Here is a 10,047-nt window from a genome sequence, read left to right as displayed (position 1 = left end):
GGAGATTGGTACACGCCCACTGAGGTCTTCCTCAGTGGCGTCCTCCTCCTCTCTTTCCTCTCCATATTCGGCCATGTCTATGGCTTTGCACTCTCCTTTTGGATTTTCTTCTGTATTACTTGGGAGAGTACTAGGAGGAAGTTCAGTAACTTTCTTACTCAGCTGACCCACTTGTCCTTCCAAATTCCTAATGGAGGACCTTGTTTCAGTCATGAAACTTTGAGTGGTCTTTATTAGATCAGAGACCATTGTTGCTAAGTCAGAAGTACTCTGCTTAGAACTCTCTGTCTGTTGCTGAGAAGATGATGGAAAAGGCTTGCCATTGCTAAACCTGTTTCTTCCACCATTATTGTTATTGAAACCTTGTTGAGGTCTCTCTTGATTCTTCCATGAGAAATTTGGGTGATTTCTCCATGAAAAATTATAGGTGTTTCCATAGGGTTCTCCTAGGTAATTCACCTCTTCCATTGAAGGTTTCTCAGGATCATAAGCTTCTTCCTCAGATGAAGCATCCTTAGTACTGTTTGGTGCATTTTGCATTCCAGACAGACTTTGAGAAATCAAATTGACTTGTTGAGTCAATATCTTATTCTGAGCCAGTATGGCATTCAGAGTGTCAATCTCAAGAACTCCTTTCTTCTGACTAGTCCCATTGTTCACAGGATTTCTTTCAGAAGTATACATGAATTGGTTATTTGCAACCATTTCCATCAGTTCCTGAGCCTCTGTAGGCGTCTTCTTCAGATGAAGAGATCCTCCAGCAGAGCTATCCAAAGACATCTTGGATAGTTCAGAGAGACCATCATAGAAAATACCTATGATGCTCCATTCAGAAAGCATGTCTGAGGGACATCTTCTGATTAATTGTTTGTATCTTTCCCAAGCTTCATAGAGGGATTCTCCATCCTTCTGTCTGAAGGTTTGGACTTCCACTCTAAGCTTACTCCATCTTTGTGGTGGAAAGAACTTTGCCAAGAAGGCATTGACTAGCTTTTCCCAAGAGTCCAGGCTTTCTTTAGGTTGAGAATCCAACCATATTCTAGCTCTGTCTCTTACAGCAAAAGGGAATAGCATCAGTCTATAGACCTCAGGGTCAACCCCATTAGTCTTGACTGTGTCACAGATTTGCAAGAATTCAGCTAAGAACTGATGAGGATCTTCCATTGGAAGTCCATGGAACTTGCAATTCTGTTGCATTAGAGAAACTAATTGAGGTTTAAGCTCAAAGTTGTTTGCTCCAATGGCAGGGATAGAGATGCTTCTCCCATAGAAATCAGGAGTAGGTGCAGTGAAGTCACCCAGCACCTTCCTTGCATTGTTGGCATTGTTGTTGTTTTCGGCTGCCATGTGTTCTTCTTCCTTGAAGAATTCGGTCAGGTCCTCTACAGAAAGTTGTGCTTTAGCTTCTCTTAGCTTTCGCTTCAAGGTCCTCTCAGGTTCAGGGTCAGCTTCAACAAGAATGCCTTTGTCTCTGCTCCTGCTCATATGAAAGAGAAGAGAAAAAGAAAATGTGGAATCCTCTATGTCACAGTATAGAGATTCCTTGAAGTGTCAGAGGAAAAGAGAAATAGAAAGAAGAAGGAGAAGAAGAATTCGAACTTTAATTAGATAAGGTTTGAATTGTGCATTTAGAAGGAGTGGTACTCCATAAATAGAAGGATGTGGGAAGGAGGGAAGAGAGTTTTCGAAAATTCAATTAAAAGATTTTGAAAACATTTTGAAAAATTGATTGATAATTTTCGAAAATTGAAAGTGGAAGAGAAATCAAGTGATTTTTGAAAAAGATTTTGAAATTAGAAGTTTAAAAAGATTTGATTGAAAACTATTTTGAAAAAGATGTGATTGAGAAGATATGATTGGTTTTTAAAAAAAAATGTGATTGAGAAGATATGATTTGAAAATAATTTTAAAAGATATGTTTTGAAAATTATTTTAAAAGATTTGATTTTGAAGATTAGTGACTTGCCTAACAAGAAAAGATATGATTCAAACATTAAACCTTTCTCAGCAGAAAAGGTAACAAATTTGAGATGTTCAATCAACTCATTAATTGTTAGGAAGTATCTTTGAAAAAGGAAAGAAATTGATTTTGAAAACATTTGATTGAAAAGATATGATTTGAAAAAGATTTGATTTTGAAAAACTTTGAAAACTTTGAAACAAATTGATTTGAAAACAAAATCTTCCCCCTAGCACCATCCTGGCGTTAAACGCCCAGAATGGTATACATTCTGGCGTTTAACGCCCAAAATGCTACCTCTTTGGGCGTTAAACGCCCAACCAGGTACCCTGGCTGGCGTTTAAACGCCAGTCTGTCTTCTTCACTGGGCATTTTTGAATGCTCAGCTTTTTCTGTATAATTCCTCTGCAGTATGTTCTGAATCTTCAATTCTTTGTATCATTGACTTGAAAAGACACAAATTAAAAATATTTTTGGATTTTTTTAATAATCAAAATGCAACAAGAATCAAATAACAATGCATGCAAGACACCAAACTTAGCAGTTTGTATACTACTGACACTACATGAGACACATAAATACTCAAGCCAAAAGAATTCAAAGATCAAAACAAAGAAATATATGCATGGATTCGAAAAATATAACAAAAACATGCATTTGACACCAAACTTAAGATGAGACTCTAGACTTAAGCAAGAAACATCAAATATTTTTGGTTTTATGATTTTGTAAATTTTTTTTTTTGTGTTTTTCGAAAATTAAGTGGGAAAAGATATCAAAATTCTTAATGAGAATTCCAGGAATCAGTGCAATGCTAGTCTAAGACTCCGGTCCAGGAATTAGACATGGCTTCACAGCCAGCCAAGCTTTCAAAGAAAGCTTCGGTCCAAAACACTAGACATGACCAAAGGTCAGCCAAGCCTTAGCAGATCACTGCTCCAAAAGCCAAATTGATGAAAATCAACAAGCTCTTGTGGTGATAAGTTGAAACCTCGGTCCAATCAGATTAGACATGGCTTCTCAGCCAGCCAGATTTCAACAAATCATCATGAAACTCTAGAATTCATCTTCAAGAATTTTGAAAAAAATAAATACCTAATCTAAGCAACAAGATGAACCGTCAGTTGTCCAAACTAGAACAATCCCAGGCATTGTTACCAAAAGCTTGCTCAAAACTTGAACAATCCCCGGCAACGGCGCCAAAAACTTGGTGCGCGAAATTGTGAACAATACTTTTCACAACTCTCATAATCCCTGGTCATGAACTCCAAAAACTTGGTGGTTCAATTCCATGGCATTACACAACTTCGCACAACTAACCAGCAAGTGCACTGGGTCGTTGATGAGCGGATAATTTGTATGCTTTTTGGCATTGTTTTTAGTAGGTTTTTGGTATCTTTTAGTTAGTTTTTAGTATATTTTTATTAGTTTTTAATTAAAATTCACTTTTCTGGACTTTACTATGAGTTTGTCTGTTTTTCTGTGATTTCAGGTATTTTCTGACTGAAATTGAGGGTCCTGAGCAAAAATCTGATCCAGAGACCAAAATGGACTGCAGATGCTGTTGGATTCTGACCTCCCTGCACTCGAAGCGGATTTTCTGGAGCTACAGAAGCCCAATTGGCGCGCTCTCAACGGCATTGGAAAGTAGACATCCTGGGCTTTCCAGCAATATATAACAGTCCATACTTTGCCCAAGATTTGATGGCCCAAACCGGCGCTCAAAGTCACCTACAGAAATTCCAGCGTTAAACGCCGGAACTGGCATAAAAATTGGAGTTAAACGCCCAAACTGGCATGAAAGCTGGCGTTTAACTCCAGAAAACGTCTCTACACATAAAAGCTTCAATGCTCAGCCCAAGCACACACCAAGTGGGCCCGGAAGTGGATTTTTCTGTCATTTACTCATTTCTGTAAACCTTAGGATACTATTTTACTACTTATAGGACCTTTTGACTTTGTAATCAGTACCTTATGCAACCTTATGACATTTTACACGTTTTCTTCCACAGTATGAGTCTCTAAACCCCATGGTTGGGGGTGAGGAGCTCTGCTGTGTCTTGATGGATTAATGCAATTACTACTGTTTCTTATTCAATCACACTTGCTTCCATTCCAAGATAATACTTGTTCTCAAACCGGATGAATGTGATGATCCGTGACAATCATCATCATTCTCAACTATGAACATGTGCCTGACAACCACCTCTGTTCTATCTTAGATTGAGTAGTTATCTCTTGGGTTCTTTAATCGGAATCTTCGTGGTATAGGCAGGACCTGATGGCAGCATTCAAGAGAATCCGGAAGGTCTAAACCTTGTCTGTGGTATTCTGAGTAGGATTCAATGATTGAATGACTGTGCCGTGCTTCAAACCTGTAATCTACTGGGCGTTAGTGACAGACGCAAAAGAGTGATTCTATTCCGGTAGAGGAGGGAACCAAACCGGTGATTGGCAGCACTGTGACAGAGTGCGTGCATTAGCTTTCACTGCGCGGATGGGAGGTAGCTGCTGACAACAGTGAAACCCTATACGAGCTTGCCATGGAAGGAGACTTGCGTGTTTGATGAAGAAGACAGTAAGAAAGCAGAGATTCAGAAGATGGAGCATCTCCAAACCTCAACCTATTCTCCATTACTGCAGTACACGTAACCATTACATGTTCCTTTGCTTTTTACAATCAATCCTGATAATTTCTGATATCCTGACTAAGATTTACAAGATAACCATAGCTTGCTTCAAGCCGACAATCTCCGTGGGATCGACCCTTGCTCACGCAAGGTATTACTTGGACGACCCAGTGCACTTGCTGGTTAGTTGTGCGGGATTGCAAAAAGTGTTATTGCAATTTCGTGCACCAAGTTTTTGGCGCCGTTGCCGGGGATTGTTCGAGTTTGGACAACTAACGGTTTATTTTGTTGCTTAGATTAGGACTGTTTTCTTTTTGTTGGTTTAGAGTCTTATAGTTGAGTCTAGTTCATATTCTAAGTTTGGTGTCAATTGCATGCTTTTTGTTTTTCTTCTTTTAATTTTCGAATTTTTTCTTGTTCTTAGTCCCTTTTTGATTCATAAAAGTTCTAAGTTTGGTGTCCTCTTTGTGTTTTTCCTTTAAAATTTTCGAAAATTGAGTGATTGATTTTCTAAAATTTTAAGTTTGGTGTCTTTTTGTGTTTTTCTCTTTCCCCTTTTTAAAAATCAAATCTTTTTCATAAAAATTTTTCAATCATATCTTCTTAATTGCTGTTTTCAAAATCTTTTCCTTTTCTAACTGATTCAGTTCTCAATTTGCTTTGATCTTATTTTATTTCTATTTTTCGAATTTTATTTTCTTTTTATCTTATTTTATTTTATTTTAATTTTCTTTTTTTTCGGTTATTTCAAAAATAAAAAAAAAACAAACAAAATTTATCTCTTTGCAATTATTATCATTTCCCTTTTGTCCATTATGGACTTAAGTGGAATTAACCAGTCCAGAAGGACTCTGGGGTCCTATGCCAACCCCAGTACAGCTGCATATGGGAGTAGCATCTGTGTACCTCCCATCAAAGCAAGCAGCTTTGAGCTAAACCCTCAACTCATTATCATAGTGCAGCAAAATTGCCAGTATTCCGGTCTTCCAGAGGAAGAACCTACTGAGTTTCTGGCACAATTCTTACAAATTGCTGACACAATACATGATAAAGAGGTAGATCAGGATATCTACAGACTGTTACTGTTTCCATTTGCTGTAAAAGATCAAGCAAAAAGGTGGTTGAATAACCAACCTACAGCAAGCATAAAGACATGGAAACAGTTATCAGAAAAATTCCTGAATCATTTTTACCCTCCAAAAAGGATGACACAGCTAAGGCTGGACATCCAAGGCTTTAAACAAAAGGATAGTGAATCCCTTTATGATGCCTGGGAGAGGTATAGAGGTATGCTCAGAAAATGCCCCTCTGAAATGTTTTCAGAGTGGGTACAGTTAGACATCTTCTACTATGGGCTTACAGAAAAAGCTCAGATGTCTTTAGACCACTCAGCTGGTGGATCTATACACATGAGAAAGACAATTGAAGAAGCTCAAGAGCTTATAGACATTGTTGCTAGAAACCAATACTTATATTCTAGCAAGGAATTCGTTCCACAAGAAGAGGTCATGGCAGTAGTCAATGATCCTGATCTTCAAGAACAGATGAATGAACTTAATCAACAATTGCTCCTGATGACAGAACAGTTAGCAGAATTTAAAGAAATGCTCCATGATACTAAGGTTGCTAACAAGAGCATAGAACTGCAGTTGAATCAAGCAAAACAGCAAATATCTAAACAAATAACAGAAGAATGTCAAGCAGTTCAACTGAGGAGTGGGAAAACACTGAATGCCACTGCTCAAAAGAGCAAGAAGTCAATTAAGGAACAGTTGACAGAGGATGACCAAGCCACTGTTCAAAATCCCTCTGAGGACAGTAAGAGCCCAGAGAGGAATATTATTGGCGTTCAAACGCCAGAAAGGGAAGGAAAGTTGGCGTTAAACGCCCATTCCTTGCCCAGTTCTGGCGTTCAAACGCCAGAAAAGGAAGGGAAGTTGGCGTTTAACGCCCAAACTTCACCCATTCCTGGCGTCCAAACGCCCAAGGAGGATCAGACACCTGAGAGTGCTGATAATTATCCCTCTAACAAAGCTTCTTCAACCACTTCTGTAAGGAATAAACCTGCAGCATCTAAGGTTGAAGAATATCAAGCCAAGATGCCTTATCCTCAGAAACTCCGCAAAGCGAAACAGGATAAGCAATTTGCCCGCTTTGCAGACTATTTAAGGACTCTTGAAATAAAGATTCCGTTTGCAGAGGCACTTGAGCAAATACCTTCTTATGCTAAATTCATGAGAGAAATTTTAAGCCATAAGAAGGATTGGAGAGAAACTGAAAAAGTATTTCTCACTGAAGAATGCAGTGCAGTCATTCTAAAAAGCTTACCAGAAAAGCTTCAAGATCCTGGAAGCTTTCTGATACCATGCACATTGGAAGGCACTTATACCAAGGTAGCCTTATGTGATCTTGGAGCAAGTATCAATTTAATACCTGCATCCACTATCAGAAAGCTTGGGTTGATTGGAGAAGTCAAACCAACCAGGATATGCCTCCAACTTGCTGATGGTTCCATTAAACACCCATCAGGCATAATAGAGGACATGATTGTCAAGGTTGGGCCATTTGCCTTTCCAACTGACTTTGTGGTGCTGGAAATGGAGGAGCACAAAAGTGCAACTCTCATTCTAGGAAGACCTTTCCTAGCAACTGGACGAACTCTCATTGATGTACATAAAGGGGAAGTAACCCTGAGAGTCAATGAGGATGAGTTCAAGTTGAATGCTGTGAAAGCTATGCAGCATCCAGACACACCAGAAGACTGCATGGACGTTGACATTATTGATTCTCTGGTAGAAGAGATCAATATGGCTGAAAGCCTAGAATCAGAGCTTGAGGACATCTTCAAAGATGCTCAACCTGATCAAGAAGAGCTAAAGGAAGTAAATGAATTTTCGAAAATTCCTCAGGAAGGGGATAAACCTCCCAAACCTGAACTCAAACCTCTACCACCATCTCTGAAATATGCATTTCTAGGAGAGGGTGACACTTTTCCAGTGATTATAAGCTCTGCTTTAAATTCACAGGAAGAGGAAGCACTGATTAAAGTGCTAAGGACACACAAGACAGCTCTTGGGTGGTCCATAAGTGATCTCAAGGGTATTAGCCCAGCTAGATGCATGCACAAGATCCTGTTGGAGGATAATGCCAAACCAGTGGTTCAACCACAGAGGAGGCTAAATCCTGCCATGAAGGAGGTGGTGCAGAAAGAGGTCACTAAATTACTAGAGGCTGGGATTATTTATCCTATTTCTGATAGCCCCTGGGTGAGCCCTGTCCAAGTTGTTCCCAAAAAGGGAGGCATGACAGTGGTTCATAATGAAAAAAATGAACTGGTTCCCACAAGGACAGTCACAGGGTGGCGCATGTGTATTGACTACAGAAGGCTCAATACAGCCACCAGAAAGGATCATTTTCCTTTACCATTCATAGACCAAATGCTAGAAAGACTAGCTGGTCATGATTTCTACTGCTTTTTGGATGGCTATTCAGGCTACAACCAAATTGCAGTAGACCCTCAGGACCAAGAGAAAACAGCATTCACCTGCCCTTCAGGCGTGTTTGCCTATAGGAGAATGCCTTTTGGTCTGTGCAATGCACCTGCAACCTTTCAGAGGTGCATGCTCTCTATCTTCTCAGATATGGTAGAGAAATTTCTGGAAGTCTTCATGGATGACTTTTCAGTATATGGAGACTCATTTAGCTCCTGTCTTGACCACCTATCACTTGTCCTGAAAAGATGCCAAGAGACTAACCTGGTTTTAAACTGGGAGAAATGTCACTTTATGGTGACTGAAGGAATTGTCCTTGGCACAAAATTTCAAGCAGGGGAATAGAGGTGGATAAGGCAAAGGTAGAGGTAATTGAAAAATTACCACCACCTGCCAATGTTAAGGCAATCAGAAGCTTTCTTGGGCATGCAGGATTCTACAGAAGGTTTATTAAGGATTTTTCGAAAATTGCCAAACCTCTGAGTAACCTGCTAGCTGCTGACACTCCATTTATCTTTGATAATGAGTGTCTGCAGGCATTTGAGACCCTGAAAGCTAAGTTGGTCACAGCACCAGTTATCTCTGCACCAGATTGGGCATTACCATTTGAATTAATGTGTGATGCCAGTGATCATGCCATTGGTGCAGTGTTGGGACAGAGGCATAACAAACTTCTACATGTCATTTACTATGCTAGCCGTGTTCTAAATGATGCACAGAAGAATTACACAACCACAGAAAAAGAATTACTTGCAGTGGTCTATGCCATTGACAAGTTTAGATCCTACTTAGTGGGATCAAAGGTGATTGTGTACACTGACCATGCTGCTCTTAAATACTTACTCACAAAGCAGGATTCAAAGCCCAGGCTTATCAGATGGGTGTTGCTTCTGCAAGAGTTTGATATAGAAATAAGAGACAGAAAAGGGACAGAAAATCAGGTAGCTGATCATCTGTCCAGAATAGAGCCAGTAGTTGGGGCGTCCCTCCCTTCTACTGAGATTTCTGAGACTTTCCCAGATGAGCAATTATTTGCCATTCAGGAAGCTCCATGGTTTACAGACATTGCAAACTATAAAGCTGTGAGGTTCATACCCAAAGAGTACAGTTACATGCAGAGAAAGAAATTAATTTCAGATGCCAAGTACTACCTTTGGGATGAACCATATCTCTTTAAGAGATGTGCTGACGGAGTGATCCGCAGGTGTGTACCCAGAGAAGAAGCACAGAGGATCCTATGGCACTGCCATGGATCACAGTATGGAGGACATTTTGGAAGTGAGCGAACAGCCACTAAAGTCCTCCAATGTGGCTTCTACTGGCCTACTCTCTATAAAGATTCCCGAGAGTTTGTGCGCAACTGTGACAGTTGCCAAGAGCTGGTAATCTGCCTCACGGATATGCCATGCCTCAACAAGGGATATTAGAGATAGAGTTGTTTGATGTATGGGGAATTGACTTCATGGGGCCATTCCCACCATCATACTCAAACACTTACATTCTGGTGGCAGTGGACTATGTATCTAAGTGGGTAGAGGCAATTGCTACACCCACTAATGATACCAAGACCGTGCTGAAATTCCTCCAGAAAAACATTTTCAGCAGGTTTGGCGTCCCCAGAGTGCTAATCAGTGATGGGGGCACTCATTTCTGCAATAAACAGCTATACTCTACTATGGTTAGATATGGAATCAGCCATAAAGTGGCAACTCCGTATCATCCACAGACAAATGGGCAAGCAGAAGTCTCTAACAGAGAGCTAAAAAGAATCCTAGAACGGACTGTAATGTCCCGAAGAAAGGATTGGGCAAAGAGCTTGGATGATGCTCTGTGGGCATACAGAACAGCATTCAAGACTCCTATAGGAACCTCTCCATACCAATTGGTGTATGGGAAGGCCTGTCATTTGCCTGTGGAACTGGAACATAAAGCCTACTGGGCAACCAGATTCCTAAACATGGATGCA

The 10,047-nt window shown here is 40.1% G+C and overlaps 1 non-coding gene across 1 annotated transcript; it reads left to right on the top strand.

Moving 5' to 3' along the window:
* Positions 1-834: 834 nt before the first annotated feature.
* LOC130984229 (small nucleolar RNA R71) lies at positions 835-942 on the top strand. The gene has a single exon (XR_009088176.1). It is a non-coding gene; the product is annotated as a small nucleolar RNA R71 (small nucleolar RNA).
* Positions 943-10,047: the final 9,105 nt, after the last annotated feature.

Source organism: Arachis stenosperma, chromosome 5, assembly GCF_014773155.1.
Source record: "Arachis stenosperma cultivar V10309 chromosome 5, arast.V10309.gnm1.PFL2, whole genome shotgun sequence".
Classification (NCBI taxonomy): Eukaryota; Viridiplantae; Streptophyta; class Magnoliopsida; order Fabales; family Fabaceae; genus Arachis; species Arachis stenosperma.
Note: the sequence above shows the minus strand (reverse complement) of the source record. Positions and strands in the feature narration are given on the sequence as shown.